The following is a 17,893-nucleotide window of genomic DNA, read 5'->3' as shown; positions in this document are numbered from 1 at the left end:
TTTTTTCAAGCCAAGGTTTTGAGGCCCATAAAGTGGTTTTTTAGAGTACGCAGAATGATGTTGTACATTAGCCTTATTATAAACACTAAGTATACATATAATTTAGCTACTGGAAATGTAAATAAGCTATTGAAACAATCAAAACATACGTTAGAATGGAAAAACAAGCATACATGATACATTGAAGGAGTTATGTTCCAGTCAAACCATAGAATGAAAATAGTTTTAGACACGAAAACAAAGTATCATTTCCTAGTCTTTTGGTTTTTAGTGATTTTTTATCACAATAAGATTTATGAAATTTTTAGATTTGAGAAAAAACCCTAGCACCTGAAAGTTAAAAATCACCCCTACAATAAAAAAGTTCAGTTTTTGTTCTTGAACTAGAGGGTTGAATTTTTTTTTTGATGAATAGCGTTGACTTTTTTTCCTTTTGGAATTTGAATTTTTTTACTATTTTTGTTAGATTCATTTGGGGGGTGGGGGGTTTGCTTATTTATGAATAATATCTTAAGGAAATGGAGAAAAAATTATAAATTCATTTACTTGAATGATATTAGGCATAAATCAGTGTTGCTTACTAAAATATTCTGAGCCCAGAGGGCATTTTGAAACAAATCTACCTCCAATTTTCGAGCGAGATGTTCGAGTTTTGTGTTGAAACTTGTCGAAACAGACAGGTTTTGTAGGCGACATGTGACTTTTAAGCCTGGGTTGAACCAGCTTTGGGTTTCTGGTGTGATACCATTTCAAGCCAGGTCAATTGCATGTTTTGACTGAGATCTTTAACCATGCCACTGACCCCTGTGGAATTTCAACCAGATTTTGATTGAAACCCAAAATAATTGGGTTTAACCTTGCTTGGGATGACCAATAGCTGAATCAATTCTTTTTTTATGATGGTTAGTTTTAGATCCTGGATTATTATATGCTTAATAGTTTTATCCTGCTATTTCTTCCAAGGTTGATGCTTAAGTGGTTGTTACCGACTTATTAACGTGCATCAAAAGTTCTTTTTATTTTATGGCAGAAATCATAATGATGTAGGGGAAGCAATAAGGCCCCTATATAGGTTGGCTATCTTAACCACAATAATCATGGACTGAACTCTAAGTGTGGGTGGTCAGTAAGATTGAACAGCAGCACAAATGATTTAAATGCAAGTTTTAAAACCAAGAAAACCATAGAAGCAATAAACAATAAAGTTCTTAGGCAATAGCATTGACTTAACAGAACTCGATCAAGCAATATGGGGGTGGGAACAAGTCATTATAAGGTACCAAAGGGGTGCATGCATTTCAGTGTTCTTAACAGTAATAAGTACTATGCCCAGTCCTCAGTTTGCAGTCAATCAGTTACTGTTCATATGCAGGAATATCACAAAGGTTAAATATAAGCAACCAAGAAAGGAAGGCTGCAGGGATTAAACATGTAATTGGGGTGAGGGGGGCGGGTACAAATGGAGGTCTGTATTATATATCTTAGTAACAGCAGGCAGGGGTTTCTGGTTTGGGGAGATACAAGAGAAGAAAAGAAAAACCAGAAGTGAAAGAATAGAGGAAGAAGGGGTGGGGGGAATAGCTTACCTTAACTGCCGATAGAGAGAAGAGGAAGAAAGCCCATCGTTGATGAGAAAAGAGAACAAAGAATCACGTTGGGGGAGGGGAGAACAGAGCTTTGCGTCATTCACAATTCTGCTTTCTTTCTTCTTATTCATTCATTAAGTTTCTCACTCAAATAGGCAACAGGGTGGCCCTCTTGTCCTAGGACACCACCTATTCCAATACCAAATGCATCGCAATTCACTTCGAAGACCTTAAAGAAATCCGGAGGTGTAGGACTGGAGCTTCAGTCATAAGCTTTTTAATCTCATTAAAGGCCTTCGTAGCACTCTTAGTCCATTGAAACTCCTTCCTTTTCATGCAATCAGTGATAGGAGACATAATTGAACTAAACCGGTAGATGAACCTCTTGTAGAAAGTGGCTAAGCCATGAAAGCTTTCGTACCTCATGGACATTAGTTGGCTCAGGCCACTCTACGATCGCTCTCACTTTCTCAGGGTCAGCAGATACTCCCTGAGTTGACACAACAAATCCTAGGAAGATGACTTGATCACTCATGAAGGTGCATTTCTTGAGGTTGACATAGAATTTCTCTTGTAAGAGCCCATGAAAAACCTTCTGTAAGTGATCCAAGTGGGAAGATGAGATCTTACTATAGATGAGGATATCATCAAAGTAAACCACTAGGAACTTGTCAATAAATGGCTGAAGCACTTGATTCATTATCTTCATAAAGGTGCTAGGTGTATTTGACAAGCCAAAAGGCATGACTAACCACTCAAAGAGGCCATCCTTCGTCTTGATGGCTGTTTTCCACTCATCTCCAGGCTTAACCTTAATTTGGTGGTACTCGCTCTTGAGATCAATCTTCGAAAAGATAGAGGAGTTGGCCATCATATCTAACACGTCATCAAGTCTAGGGATAGGGAACCTATATTTGATGGTGATCTTATTGATGGCCCTACTATCAACACACATACGCCAGGTGCCATCTTTCTTTAGTGTGAGCAAGGCAGGTATAGCACACGGGCTAAGGCTTTCCCTAATGAATCCCTTTTGTAACAGTTCATCCACTTGCCGTTTGAGTTCGGCGTGTTCTTTGGGATGCATTCGGTAATGGGGTAAGTTTGGGAGAGAGGACACTGGAATTGAGTCAATAGCGTGCTGGATGTCACGCATAGGCGATAACTCATCAGGTAGTTCCTCAGGGAATAACCTCTCAAATTTCCTCAACAAGGGTTGTACTTCTCTAGGAGCCTCAGTGAATAAGCATGACGTATCGGTATTACTCTGTATGGCAATTAGAGCATAAATCACCCCTAACTCTTGACACTCTCCTTCAAATTGTTGTTGATTTAAAATATTAAGTGTTTTGGTGGGGGTGTGTTTGGATGTACTTCTCTTGTGTTTTGGAACCCTTACTTCCTTAGGGGCACTGGGGGTCAGCCTAATATTCTTCCCTTTGAACTCAAAGACACAAGTGTTAGACTTTCCATAATTGGTGACATCCCGGTCATATAACCAGGGTCTACCTAGGATGATATGAGCAACATCCATCTCTAGGACATCACACCATACTCGATCCTCATATCCTGCAAAGTGTAGGGGAACTAGACACCTCAAACTAACGGGGATGGTTGACTGATCTACCCAGGCAACCTTGTAAGGCTTGGGGTGGGGTTCGGGTTTGAGGCCCATTCGAGTAACAACGCTCTTGGCAACCACATTCATATAACTCCCATTGTCTATGGCGACGTGGCAGTTCTTGCCCTGATGACATGTGTAAGTGATGAAAATATTAGTTCACCGCCAATCATTGCTATTCTTAGGTTGTGAGACCATACGTCGCACAATACGAGCTTGAGGTCAGTGGCCTCCTCAGCGTCCTCATCAGATATGGTCTTATCTGGTCTATGGTCCTCATACTCATGGTCTTAAAAACCCTCTCGGTCACCTTCTTCAGGAGTCTGCTCCATAGTTGTCACGATGTCAAGGCGAACCAAGGTGGTGGAGGGTTATCTAAGCGCTTAAGCGAGAAGGCGCACGCTTTGGGGCGAACAAGGTGACCAATTGTTATTTTTTATTTTTCCTATTTTCTAACATTATTTAATAAGCTATATATACCTTGTATCATAAAAAATCAAGATTAAGCAACATCAAGTCATTAAAAATCAACATTTATCCATATTAAATCATAAAAAATTAACATTAAGTCATATTAAGTTATAAAAAATCAAAATTTAGAGAAATGCTCTGGTTCTATAATAAGTTTGACTGGTCAAATGATATTATTCTTACATCAGACTTTTTGTATCAGTTATGATATGAAACCAACTTTCCAACAAGTCTAAGATTACTTAAATCTGAGTTGTAATAACAAAATTATGTTCCGGTCAAACTTATTTTTAAGTGCGCGAATGTTGTTAAAATTGCTTGAATGAAAATAATTTTATGGATATCAAAACAAAAAATTATTTTTCCGGACTTTTGTTTTTTAGCAATGTTTTAACATGATAGAATTTATAAAATTTTCATAATTGAGAAAAACTCTAGAATTTAAAAGTTGAAAATCGCCCCTATAACCAAAATCCAGTTTTTCTTCTTGGACTGGGTGGTTGACTTTTTATCCTTTTGGAATTTGATTTTTAAACTATTTTTATTGGATTCAAATAGGGGGTATTTGCTAATTTATGAATAATATCTTAAATAAATGAAGCATTTACTTAAATGATATTTGGCATAAATAAGTGCCAAAACACAAGGCGGCATACAGTTCAATAAGGCGACTGTCGCCTAGGCCCCAGGCAAACTGCCTGGACGCCTAGTAGTCGCCTAGGCGACGCCTTGACAACTATGGTCTGCTCCGCCACATAGAGGTTCCTGTTGAGGCACTCTCTAAAGAAGTGACCATACCCTCAACACTTGAAGCATTGTTGTTGCCCACTATTCTTGGGTGCTTCTCCCAAGATTCCTTTACCCCTATTGTCAAATTATCATTGTGGTGCAGTAGGGGGTTTTGGGAATCCAGTTGAACCTTGGGGTGGTTTCCTAAAGTGGGACTCCCTAGCTTGAAAGCTCTTCCTCTGAGAATAAGTTCTCATGGAGGACTCCACCTCAAGGGCTACCCGGAAGGCTTGTGGAACGTCTCACACCAGGTGGGGTGCCATACGTGACTGGATTTCAGAGTTGAGCCCAGTAAGGAATCTAGATAGTGTCTGCTCAACATCCTCCCAAATACGGCTTCTAATTTTCAACTCATTAAACCTGCTCATGTATTTGGTCACAGTCAGTTTTCCTTGCCTCAGGGTATTCATGTCATTCAACAAATGTAGCCTATAGGTGATAGGCAAGAATTCCCTCTTGAGCCTCTCCTGCATTTCTACCCATATTGTGATTGGCTCAAGTCCTAGGTTAGCCTCTTGGTACTCTGGGTTTGTCCAAAAGTTCTGGGTGGCTCCGATAAGCTTGAACTTAGCAAATCTGTAGCGGACTTCCTTGGGCATATCATAAAACTCAAAGTACCTATCCATTTGCTTAATCTAATCTAGGAGGATCTTAGCATCAATCTGACCATCGTAGGTAGGGGCATCTACCTTAATCATCCGCCTGACATCAAAACCCCTATCATAATGCTCATAACCCTCATCATCTCCATATTGGGTATGGTGCCTTGGAGGAGGTTGTCCTCGACCCCTAACTTGACCTCTACCACGCCCTGTGCCTAGAAAATTATCCCCTATCCGGTTATAACTATCAGTGTGGTTGTCATCGTTCTCTATCTCAGGGTTAGGGACTCTTGTTCTAGGTCCAGTGCCTAAGGTATGGTGGTCTTGCCGTCCATCTGAGTTTAGGGCATTTGTCTCAAGGGCAGCAAGCCTAGTGGTAAGGGTCTGGAGACGAGTAGCCTGTGCTTCCTATCAGCCAACAATGTTTCTCGTTCAGTCCTACTAGCAGTTAATTCAGTTTGAAGGTTTCTTAGAAACTCTTCGTTTCGTTGGAGGACTCTTGCCCATTGATCCGGCTGAACGGTGGTACTAGGAGGTTCAGACATGTCCTGGTATGCTCTACCACTATGGGTGGACATAAAGAAAGAGGGCAGCTAAGGTGTGGTTGCCAACAAGGACTTAAGGCCTACTCAGAATCTCCAATTAAGATAGGTAGTTGGCCCTCTCGATCCTAAGGTAAAAAATTACCCTCTCAAGAATGTGTTTCTGGTGGGAATAGTGTCCAGTGCTATTTGGTCCCGCCAAACGAAGGAGAAAGAGGGTATCTTCTAACCCATGGTAACACTCTTTTAGCTCAAACTCAACTATGGATAGATTGTGATGGAGATTGGATCTCAAAAGAAAAGCATGTAAACAGTGATAGTGACACCCAATCATAACAAGACCAACCACACAAAACCATGCTCTGATGCCAAGATCATGTAGGGGAAACCCTAGGCAATAAGGCCCCTATATAGGTTGGCTATCTTAACGACAATAATCATGGACTGAACTCTAAGTGTGGGTGGTCAGTAAGATTGAACAGCAGCACAAATGATTTAAATGCAAGTTTTAAAACCAAGAAAACCATAGAAGCAATAAACAATAAAGTTCCTAGGCAATAGCATTGACTTAACAGAACTCGATCAAGCAATATGGGGGTGGGAACAAGTCATAATAAAGTACCAAAGGGGTGCGTGCATTTCAGTGTTCTTAACAGTAATAAGTACTATGCCCAGTCCTCAGTTTGCAGTCAAGTATTGAAAATAAATCAGTTACTGTTCATATGCAGGAATATCACAAAGGTTAAATATAAGCAACCAAGAAAGGAAGGCTGCAGGGATTAAGCATGTAACTAGGGTGAGGGGGGGTACGAATAGAAGTCTGTATTATATATCTTAGTAACAGCAGGCAGGGGTTTCTGGTTTGGGGAGATACAAGAGAAGAAAAGATAAACCAGAAGTGAAAGAATAGAGGAAGAAGGGGGTGGGGGGGAACAGCTTACCTTAATTGCCGATAGAGAGGAGGAAGAAAGCCCATTGCTGATGAGAAAAGAGAACAGGGAATCATGTTGGGGGAGGGGAGAACAGAGCTTTGCGTCATTCACAATTCTGCTTTCTTTCTTCTTATTCATTCATTAAGTTTCTCATTAAATAGGCAACAAGGTGGCCCTCTTATCCTAGGACACCACCTATTCCAATACCAGATGCATCGCAATTCACTTCGAAGACCTTAGAGAAATCCGGGAGGCACAGGACTGGAGCTTCAATCATAAGCTTTTTAATCTCACTAAAGGCATTCGTAGTACTCTTAATCCATTGAAACTCCTTCCTTTTCATGCAATCGGTGATAGGAGACATAATGGAACTAAACCGGTAGATGAACCTCTTGTAGAAAGTGGCTATGCCATGAAAGCTTCGTACATCATGGACATTAGTTGGCTCAGGCCACTCTACAATCGCTCTCAATAGGTAACCAAATATTTCTGAGTATATGAGCAAGTACTTTTCCATAAAGCAATAGGCAAGTCATCACAGGGAGAAGAACCTCTAGGCAAAGAGTTCGATTGGAAGGAAGGCAGAAGAGAAGGAATGGTTGCAACTAGCGATGCTGGCTTGATGCTTGTATACCTATAATGGTACTCTATTGGACTTAGAAGCAGGATCCACAAGAGGAATTAACTGAGGAATAGGACTAGAAGAGTCAGGGTCTAAGTCAGGAACAATTGTTCGAAAGGATAGAGTATTTTTAAAAAATGTGACATCAGCATTGACAAATTGTTGACAATTGATAGGGTCATAACATCGATAATCTTTTTGGGTGTGTGACCAAGGAAAACACAGTTCGTAGCTGCGAGAGAATTTATTAATACTAGGACGAAGATTATGTACAAAGCATGTGCACCCAAATACACGTGGTGGTAGGGAAAATAAGGAGCTGTTCGGAAAAACAAATGAAAAATGTGAGTCATGTGACTGATTTTGAAGAATAGAAGAGGGTATGCGACACTCATATGAAACATTGAGGATCGAGTAACTTCTAACAAATGTTGGCTTTTTCTCTCTACCACGCCATTTTTTTTTGGAGGTGAATAAGAACAACTAGTTTGATGAAAAATGCCATTCTTAGAACAAAAAGATGAAATTTCAATTGAGTTAACTCAAAAGCATTATCGGAGCACAAAATTTCTAAACAAACACCAAACTAAATTTTTTTATTTCATTATAGAACTATTTGAAATTAGATACATGCTCAAAATGATCTTTTAAAAGGTACATCTATGTCATTTGAGAGTGATCATTTACAAAAGTGAGAAAATCAGGAAAACTAGACTAACTTTTAACTCGATGAGGATCCCAAATGTCAGAGTGAACTAAAGAGATTAAGGATCGACTCCTAGATGCATCACGAGAAGAAAAGTAGTACAATGATGCTTGTCAGGCTCATAAGTTTCACACTCTATGCGAGAGATGGACTTGCAACTAGGAATCATATGCTGCAGCTTGGAAAGAGATAAATGTCCTAGCCTATAATGCCAATGAAGTGGAGAAGTACCAAGGAGCAATGCGAAGGTAGTACAAGCCATCCTTCTTATGCCCTTCACCAATCGTTGTATTTGTCTTGAGGCCTTGAAATACACAACAAGAAGGATAAAAAGTGATAAGAGTAGGTGCGATTCACAATTGGACCAAAGATTAACTTGTAATTGAGGAACATAAAACACAAGAGATAATGATGGGGAGAAAAAAGGGGAATGTTCCATGACTAGAAACATGAGTAAATATCCATCTGCAAAAATAACTTGAGATTCACAATTGGACTTCTGAAAATAAGACGACACATTTGGCTTACCGGTCATATTTTTATGATTTTAGTTTGTCAAGGTTGCTTTGGTCATTCTTCCATTGTTTGTTATTTTGGGCTTTTGATCATTAGATACTTTGGTAATTTTAGTTTGTCGAGGGTATTTTGATAATTTATAGTATGGGTATTCTAGTAATTTTAATTTCTTTTACTTGGAGTTGGAGAGTAAAGAGTATGTTCTGTATTTGAAGCCAGAATTCCACTAAATGCAAGGCAGGAAGCCAATCTGGCATAGTGTGGCAGTTTTTGACATGGCTCAAACTCAGTTAACTTATTAACTAGTTGTCCAGTTCATCATTTTGTCATGGTTTAATCTTCAGAACAATTTTAAGTTCTCATTGCCAGTCTATTGCTTTTAGAATTTTCTGAAAAAGACAATTTATGTGGAACTCTACGAAGAGCATGAACCAATGAAAAATAAAACGAGGGAAATTCTACAGACATGATGGACAATGTAGTTGAGATGGGCATCAAATTTGGCACATGGCTTATCCAGGGCATGTTGCATCCTTGCAATGGTCAGAGTTATGCTGTATGTGCAGGGAAACTTTCTCTCAAGTAATAAATGTTTTTTGTTATGAGGTCCGGATTCATGGGCTATCTAGGTTCATAGTATTCTAGAGGCTGTTGAATTCACTAATACTTGGGCTGTCTAAGTTCATGGTTATTAATTAGGTGCATTGGTTTAGGGAGCAAATTTAGTTGCATTTTAATGAGTTCTGCACGCATTTCTGGTTTCCAAGAGAATGTGATTTTTGTTTTCATGATACTTGTTTGGGCGTATGTATCTATAGGTGGGGGTTCCAAAAATTTGTTGAGGTATTATATGCATACATTGTACACTGGATTTCTTGTGATGCAATAGAAGCCCCTTCATCTGTGCCATTAGATGCAGGACATAGTTGAATGAGGGCTCCACATTTTGAGACTTAACACTTCAATTTGCAAATTCAGATTTCATTTTGACCGATTGGAATATCCTGTCTGACCCATCATTTTGTTTTGCATGGTCTTAAACTATAACTAGAGCTCCAAATGATGCATAAATCAAATTTTTATGATTATTTGAGTGTATCAGTCTTCCAGACTTCTACATAGGTTTACTTGCTGGAAGAGAATGACAAGTGGAACCCAAAGCAATGCCCTACACATGCTACCATGCCCTGTTACATGTGCCCTTGTAGAGCTAGAGTGCTAGACTGGATTCTTTCTGTTATTTTGGCAAAAGAATTCATCACGTTCATTTTTTTGGGGTCTATATTTATATCCCATCTTCACATTCTTAATTTTGTGTAGGTAATTGGAGTAGAACCTGCAGAGATTAGTATGATCTCTGGTGAAAACTCAGGTAAGAGAAATGGATTATTATTTTTTCATGATTCCTTCTACATCCCAGCTTCTTTCGATCATTATCTGTTGCTTATTTGAATGCCAATGGCTTGTGAAATGGTGCAGGTTATATGCCAAGCATTTTGGATGTTAAATTGCTTGACGAAGTTCTGAAGGTAAAGTAAGATATACTTTTCTTACTTACCTCCCCGTAAGTGTAATACTTGTTGCTAATCCTCCTTATGCCATTTAATCTGTTACGCTACAATTTCCTCAATTAATTTTATAACTTATACTTTCTGCCTAACCTTCATCTGTTTGAGGATTTGAGCTCTAAATAGAATGTGTTAAGAGGTTCTACAGATCATTTAGTTGTGATTTTAGTCATCGACAAGATATTATATTTGCCGTGGTGTCATTTTTTTTGCCAGAGTTTCTATTGAGCAGTGATGCTAGAATGGAAATCTGTGCTTATTTTTACGATCTAGTAAGTGTAGGATGGTCTTTTATTATTATTTTCCACCATTGGCTGCCATTGACTAACTTTATAGTTGGTTTCTATGATTAAAATATTAAATTTTTGGAAATTTAAGCTAATAATCAATACTATTGAGGGTAGACCTAGGCGCAATAGTAAGGCTGCTCCATTGTGACGTAGCGGTCGCAGGTTCGAGCTGGGAAACATCCTCTCCATGAAATGGGGGTTAAGGCTGCATACATTATGACCCTCCCAAGTAGGAGTGTCAACCGGTCGGGCCGGTCCGGTTTCGGTCGGGCTTAATCAGGCTTGAAGACTTTCAAAGGCTACACCGTGTCCGCCCATTTAACTAATCGGGCTTAGTTATTGAGGGCATGGTACACTTTATATTCGGTCGGTCGGTCTGTCTCGGGCTATAATCGGGCTACCTTAATCGGGCTTTAGTCGGGCTTTAACCGGGCTACGGACATGTTTAATGTTAAACAGGCTTTAACCGGTTTTTAAACGGGCCTTCTTTAAAATGTGCTCTTATATTCCGGCCCACTCATGCAAGCCCACAAAAAATGACAATAAATCAATAAATGATACCAAATATAACCATTATTTAAAATGTGAACATGTCTTTTACTTTTTAGTTTTTATTCTTTAATTTGGGGGGTAAAATAGGTATTCTACAATCATTAAAGGGTCGGGCCAAGTCGGTGCACAATAGGCCGGTCTTGGTCGGGCGTTATTCGGTCGGTCTCGGTCGAGCGCCCGACGGTCCAAGTAGCAAAACCGAGACCGACCATTTATAAACGGGCCGGGCTCAAGCCCGACACGTTTAATAAACGGTCCGGGCCAGGCCGGTCTATAAATGGTCGGTCCCGGTCGGTTTAGTCAGGTCGGGCCACGAATTGACACCCCTACTCCCAAGACCCCGCAGTGGCAGTAACCTTGTGCATTGGGTATGCCCTTTAATCAATATTATTAATTGTGTATTGTCAGTCATGTATTCTTTTATGTATGTGACATTGACATTTATATGTATCTGTACCTCTTGGGAGTCTCGTGCCCTGGGATAGGATGGGTAGATGGCTTTGGGATACACAAATTACTGGTGGCCAGATTTCAAAGAAATGGGGCTGATGTAATTTTCCCATTCTTAATAAATTCCTATGCAAGAAATAGCATGTTGATGTGATGTTTTGACCTTGTGATCTATGACCTCAAGTATTCATTTCTTACGTTTTGTACACTTTCGCAAAATGGGCTTGTGTCCCACGAAACAAGCCCTTTTTATAAGGGGCTGGGTAGACCAAAATGGTTGAAACTCATCAAAATGGGTCGAAATTGGGGATTATAAGTACCAGTGTGTTTCGTTCAGTCTCCGTCGATACCGTCGAAATGTTGAACCATGGTAGAGACAGATAAGAAGTCTTTGACAATAACGAAAGAAGCGTTGGTAAATTATGTGCATAGATTGGTTGTGTTTGTTGGACTGGGTGTCTAATGTTAGGAATTTTGGTGCGTCCAGAACTGTTAATGGAAACTGAATTCTGGTCTAAGGGCCTGCCTGATTAGGAAGCTTATGAAAGGGATTAAAGCTCATGCAGTGGGCAATGCCTGTGGCTAGTGGGCTTGACCTAGTTGCTTTAGGAGAATGGGAGTCTATATGTGTAAATTTTGTATCAATCATTTATCTCTGCAATGTCTCAATGAAGAATGACTCCTCTAGAGGGACACCAAAACTCAGGACAGCAGCCATGCAATCTTATAAAGGAAAGGCTTCAACTGTTTTAAGAAAAGACAAGATGTAGGTTAGCTGATAGGGTCTTCTAGTCCCCTAAAACCCTGATTAAATTGTAAATCTGAAGTTCTTAGAATGTCGACAAATATATTTATAGTTCTTTCCTTTGTTATTGTACATTTTCTGGTTATTATGCCTTCTACACTGAAGCATTTGAAGAAAGACGTTTGGAAAATTTATGCTTGTGCTTAGAAACCATCCAGAATCTTAAAATTGAAACCGTGGACTGAAATAGTTACTTGACTTCTAAAGCTTGTTGAAATCAAATATGGAGGTGAAGGAAGAACCAAACCCTCACTGTCAGTGGGGGTGCTATAATGTCTCTTGGGCATAGTTGTCACGGTGTCTAGGCGACCCAAGGCGTTGGCAGGGGCTTGGAAGCAAGGCAATACCAACAAGATTAAGGCAATTCAAGGTGCCCGCTTAGGTGACCAAGGTGCCTGGACGCCTAGGCATTGGTGCCTTGACAATTATACAAAGTCTTGGGAAAACCACTTCATACATTTAGAGGGACTGATTGCATCCACATGTATGTGTGCTATTTGTTTGGTCAGTGAAAATTTTTGAATTTTAATCATGTCATAATATGACACATTTTTCTGCTCAAATAAAATTACTAGCATGTTTAGTTAACTGGATTAGTTAACAATGGTATATTACAATGTTGTGCTCGTAGGTTACCAATGATGAAGCAGTTGAAATGGCACGGAAATTGGCTCTGGAGGAAGGTTTGCTGGTAACTATATGGATATTATTCAGTTTTGATGTTCCAAAATGATTTTCTGTACTGTGTTCTTCGATTGTTATTAGCATGACCAATTTGACCAAGTTGTTATGAATTATATGACCTCCATTCCGAGTCCTTGTTACTGAACCCTTTCACCTTTTATGTATTTTGCTGAAATGCTTAATCCTGCTTTAGTGCCTTGATGCAGTAGAAGGAAGTTTGATGCAGGGGAGTTTAAAACCTACTCCTGTGGGAAAGGCAAACAGGCCTCATATGCTCTTTCAAACAGGCCTTAGTAGCCTGTTTAGGAGAATGGCGGCTAGGACCATCAGCTTTTAATTTCTAGTTTGAGTTGTAATAGGACTTCCCCAAGATAGAGTCCTCTTTTAGCCTTTTATTTTCTATTCCTAGTGGTTGTACAACTGTTTCAGTTTCCTGCTAGGAATCTGATTTTTTTTTTTTTTTACTTGCTTTTTGAAGACTTGTAAGAGCCACCAGACACAATTTGACTATTGTTGAATTAATTGGCTCTCTTTGTCTAACTGCTGAGAGATTCAGTGGGCTGTGAGAAACAGTGAGAGTGAGAAACTCTGGTTCAATTGGAGGGAATCTGGTCCAGGTCTTTGGTGAGAAATCAAGGTCATATCCCCATTGCTGCTACTCTGTTTTACAAGTTAAAATTTAATTTTCCGTCAATTGGTTCTTCTATCCTGTTAATTAGGTTTAGGTGGATTAATCCTTAGATCATCATCTGGTAAACATTGGTATATCAGTAATTGTCTGTTGCATATCGGTACCTTGTTGTGATACAGCCAGCGGATGCTCTGTTTTGGAGCTTTCCTGATCAGACAAGGACTTCACCTGGAGAGAGATCTGACCATTAGGACTGGGTCTTTGTTTTGGAGCTTTCCTGATCAGACAAGGACTTCAATTGGGGAAGGATCTGACCATTAGGACTGGGTGATATTTTGGGGTGTTGAAGGTCTCACTGACCTTCTACCAGGTTTTTGGAGACAGAAGGGTACCACAGAAAATCTCCCAAATCTGGATTTTTTTTCTTTTTTGGGGGGGGGGGTGGTGGGTTGGGGAGGAGGAGAAATGAAAAGGGGTAGAGGAGAAAGCGCAGCCCAAGAAAAGGCCAACAAGGAGGGCAATTACATTGAAGAAACTAAAAAGAAACCCCATTCTGAGGCAATGTGACAATTCCAGAAGATATCCAAAACTGAAGGAGAACTGGAGCCGAGCTAGTCTTGATTTCAAAGGAGATGGACATCCAAATCTTAAGATTCTTCCTGGACTTGATCGGGTCACTGCCTGAGATTCCTCTCATACCAAATATGATAAATGGGGAAACAGAAAACAAATTTGCCGATATGATCAAAACACGTTTTCCCCCTGAAAGAACTCACCCAACACCATTCCTGATCCAAGGGAAGGATTACCCTTGGGAATGGCCAGCACTTGGCGAGAATATTGTTCCAAATAGAGAGGGAGTAGTGGCATTTGAAGAAGAGATGCTCTACCATCTCAGAACCGATCCAGTTGAAGGCACACAAGGATAAAGAGGCAATGGACCTAACTTGGAGGAGAAACAGGGTGGGTAGGTAGACCTTGGGAGAGGGCGCACCAAGTAACAAAGCTATGCCTTGGGATGTGGTTTGGGAAGCAAACCACCAAAGCCTTAGGGACAGCGGGGCGCCAAGAGCGGATCAGACCCCAAGCAAAGGAAGAGGAGAAGACACCTGAGGGGTCCACAACCCACCTAACCAGATCACCTCTCCCTCGAGGCCCCTGCCTGATGACAGGGAGGCTGCCCAAGCAGCTTGAAGGAGTGGTGAGGCAGCATGCCTAGGAAGCCAGGAGTGATCCACAATGATTGAGGAAACCAATGCCCTACGGTCCACCCCGATGATGAATCTGATATGGTTAAGCTTGTCAATCGGCTCGGTTCCAGTTTTTCTGTTCGGTTCAAAGGGTTAATGATGTGAACCAAAATCGAACCGAGAACCGAGTGGGTTCTGGCCCCGTGATCCAAGACCTAACCGAGCTCTGTTCGGTTGTATTCGAATAGAGAATTTTTCCATTTTTCATATTAGAAAAACAATGGCACAACTGGTCATTATTCGTTTGATATTCTATTTCAGGACGAATACATATGTATATAAATTTATCACTCATCTTTGTTTCGATAGAGAAGGGTTCGATTCCTCTACCAACGCAGTCAACTCCATTCGTTAGACCAACCTCCATTGAGTCTTTGCACTATCCTGTTTTCTTGGCTTTTTGAACCGCTTCTTTGTCTTTCTGAAAAATAGATTTGACGTCAGGTTCCCATTTTTTACTTCTCAGGTATGCTCTGAATTTAAAGTTTTCACTTAGTAGATTTCCATACCAAGGCTTCAATTCAATCAAGGTCCGTAGCGTCTACCAATTTCGCCATATCCCCCTTTGTTTTGAGGCTAGGATCTTATTGTGATGGAATCCCCTAGTTTTTATTTATTTATTTATTTATTTATTTATTTATTTATTTATGCTGCAATTGCTGAATTCATTAGATGCCAGTTCCGGTTTTTCAGTTTGGTTTTGGTTCGGTTCAAATGGTTAATGATGTGAACCAAAGCCAAACCGAGAAATTAGTCGGTTCTGGCCCTGCAATCCGGAACCTAACCAACCTCGGTTCGGTTATATTCGGTTTAATTCAATACAGGTCCAGCCATCCTTTCAATGTACAAGCAGGTGATAACTGAAAAGTTTCCTCGAGCCTTGAGCATTGAGCCTTGAGCCTTGAGCCTTGAGCCATTTGAAAATGATAAAGTAAATGCCATGCGTCTTTGTGATTTGAAAGGAAATAACGACCAGAATAATTAAAAATTAAATCTATAGCTACAGCATACCTGGGGAATTGTACGAACAACATATTCATATAAATTCGGTTCGGTTTTGGTTGGAACTGTAGGTTTCAAAGCTGGATCCGGAACCGATCCAAACCCAATTTTAAACTCACATTTAAAACCAAATTGGAACCGAGTTCATTCGGTTCGGCTCGGTTTGGTTAAAATCAGCTCGGTTTAGGTTTCAGTTTTCGGTTCCAAATTGATGCCCTTAGATATGGCCCCTTAGATACAGTCGCCATAAGTGTCAATCTGGAAGTTTTTTATTGTTTGATTTTGAAGATTTGGCTGCTGTTCTAAATCCAACAATTAGAACACTGCAGTATTTTGGGTTTGTGAACTTTGGTCAAGTTCTGACCTTCATTGGAAAAGGTTGATTTTGACCATATTGTTGACCTAAATTCTGTTTCAGGGTTTTACTTGTGATCTTGTTATGGGGGTGTGATTCTGAAACTATGGTTCATCTTGTTGTTTTATGGGTTGTTGATGTAGATCATTCCAGAAGATTTGGCATTGCCTTTCAAAGAAGGAAGAAGAAGGGTTCAAACCTAGGGTCGAACCAGCCTCTCTGCATTCCAGATCTGGTCGGGGTCAAACCAGCCTATGTCAAGGGCTTGGCTCTCCTAGTTAGAAGCTGTTTTATTATTTTATTTGAGTCCTACTCCATGTAGGAGTTTTATGTTTATGTTTGTTAAGTCCTGTTCGGAGTTTGAGTGGTTAATTAGTTAGTAGCTTAAGTCCTAAGCTAAGTAGGAGTCTATCATATCTTGTCATATTGTGAGTGGAGTTCCTAAGCTAAGTAACAGTATATTATGTGGTGTCATATTTTGAGTAGGAGTTAAGACTCTCTGTAAAAGAGGTATTGCCGTAACTTTTTTGGACAACTGAATGAATAATATTTGCAGCACTTTTGCTCCCAAAATTCAAAGAGAGAATTCCAGCAGTTCAGCTAACTGTTGGCTGAGATAGCCATCCCACCCACATCTATCTCATCTCCCTTCTCTTTACGTTGAATCTGATCTGTGAGAGAGTGACGTGGGAGTATTCTAATACTTGTTTGAAGGCCAGCAACCACTTCTGATTGAAGTGACAGTGAAGAACAGCCCAGGACAGAATCAATTCCTGAAGAAGAAGCTAGGGTTTTTCAAGTCTAATCAAGCACCACATCTCCTCATCCAGAAGTCTGATCAGCAAACCCTTTTGGGGTTTTGTTGGTCCCTCTAGGAGAGAGAATCGACCATCAGTAGGCCCCCATCTGCTGGTTGGATCATTTCCTACAGCCCCTTCTCGTAGTTTCCTAATCTAAGACCTCCATTTCAAAAAAGTCTCATACCTCCCAATCCATCCATCCATTTCCCAAGATCTTTTGGGGTTTTTGTCACATCCGTAGGCCCTCAACTCGATCCACTTTCCTTTCCATTCTGCATCCTCCATCCCTTACCTCAGGGTTCCCTAGTTCAGCCCTGTTTAAGGGTTTATTCTCCAATCTGACTTCTAGATTCCAGTGTTGCTTTGCTTGGTGTTATTGGAGCTTTGGGTAATATATCTGGGGCTAATTGATCTCTCAATATCCCTTGCATTAGTTGTCAGTTGTGGCAGTGTGCAGTGTACAATGGCAAAACATGTCAAATGTTTGGGGTTGAGCATCCACATGAAGATTTTTATTTTGTGCAGGTGGCGGGTTTGGTCAAGGTACTCAGTCAAGCTGGCTAAGAGGTTTGTTTTATGTGGAAGGAGTCTTCCAGAGATCTATTTATTTTCTGTGACATGTTATGTCATATGAAGGTTGTGCTATTTTGTTATTGGGATCGGATTTGATATGGAGGAAAAGGAAGAATTCTTTGGACTCTGGTCCCTCGTGCTGTTCTTTGGGAGATCTGGTTGAGAAGGAATCTGAGAATATTTGGTGGGAAAGAGTGTGTTGCTATTGTTGGATCTCTTATGGATGGACTGCATCAAATGAACAGTTGTTTGTGTTTCCTTCTTGTATGATATTTCATTTAGTTTCTAATACCTTCGTCCCCCCTTTCTCATGGTTGCGGATAATGAAAACTAATTTGGCAAAAGATTTGGGAAAACTAAGTTTTCCTCCTGCTCTCTTTTCTTTTCTTTTTTTTTTTTGGTGCATGATGTATATGCTTGTATATATGTTTTCTTTAGTGAACCTAATGGTTCATTCTATTTGTTGTACTGACTTACTATGTACTTAATGAAATTTTATTTGCTGTTGCTTACTTCCCAAAATGGAAAATTGGGGGGTGGGGGGGG

At 40.1% G+C, this 17,893-nt stretch overlaps 1 protein-coding gene and 1 long non-coding RNA gene across 3 annotated transcripts in view; both read left to right on the top strand.

The window, feature by feature from the left end:
- LOC122088901 (tyrosine-specific transport protein-like) overlaps positions 1-17,893 on the top strand; it is a 106,375-nt gene that overhangs the window by 4,851 nt on the left and 83,631 nt on the right. The gene's annotated exons all lie outside the window — the stretch shown is intronic.
- Positions 9,706-17,893, top strand: part of LOC122088905 — an 8,597-nt gene continuing 409 nt past the window's right edge. Inside the window, exons 1-3 of the long non-coding RNA XR_006143182.1 lie at positions 9,706-9,759; positions 9,867-9,921; positions 12,684-12,743. This is a non-coding gene — a long non-coding RNA (uncharacterized LOC122088905). The remainder of the gene's footprint in view (positions 9,760-9,866; positions 9,922-12,683; positions 12,744-17,893) is intronic.

The sequence above is a fragment of the Macadamia integrifolia genome, chromosome 9, assembly GCF_013358625.1.
Source record: "Macadamia integrifolia cultivar HAES 741 chromosome 9, SCU_Mint_v3, whole genome shotgun sequence".
NCBI lineage: Eukaryota > Viridiplantae > Streptophyta > Magnoliopsida > Proteales > Proteaceae > Macadamia > Macadamia integrifolia.
The sequence above is the reverse complement of the archived record's forward strand: the minus strand, read 5'-3'. Positions and strand labels throughout refer to the sequence as shown.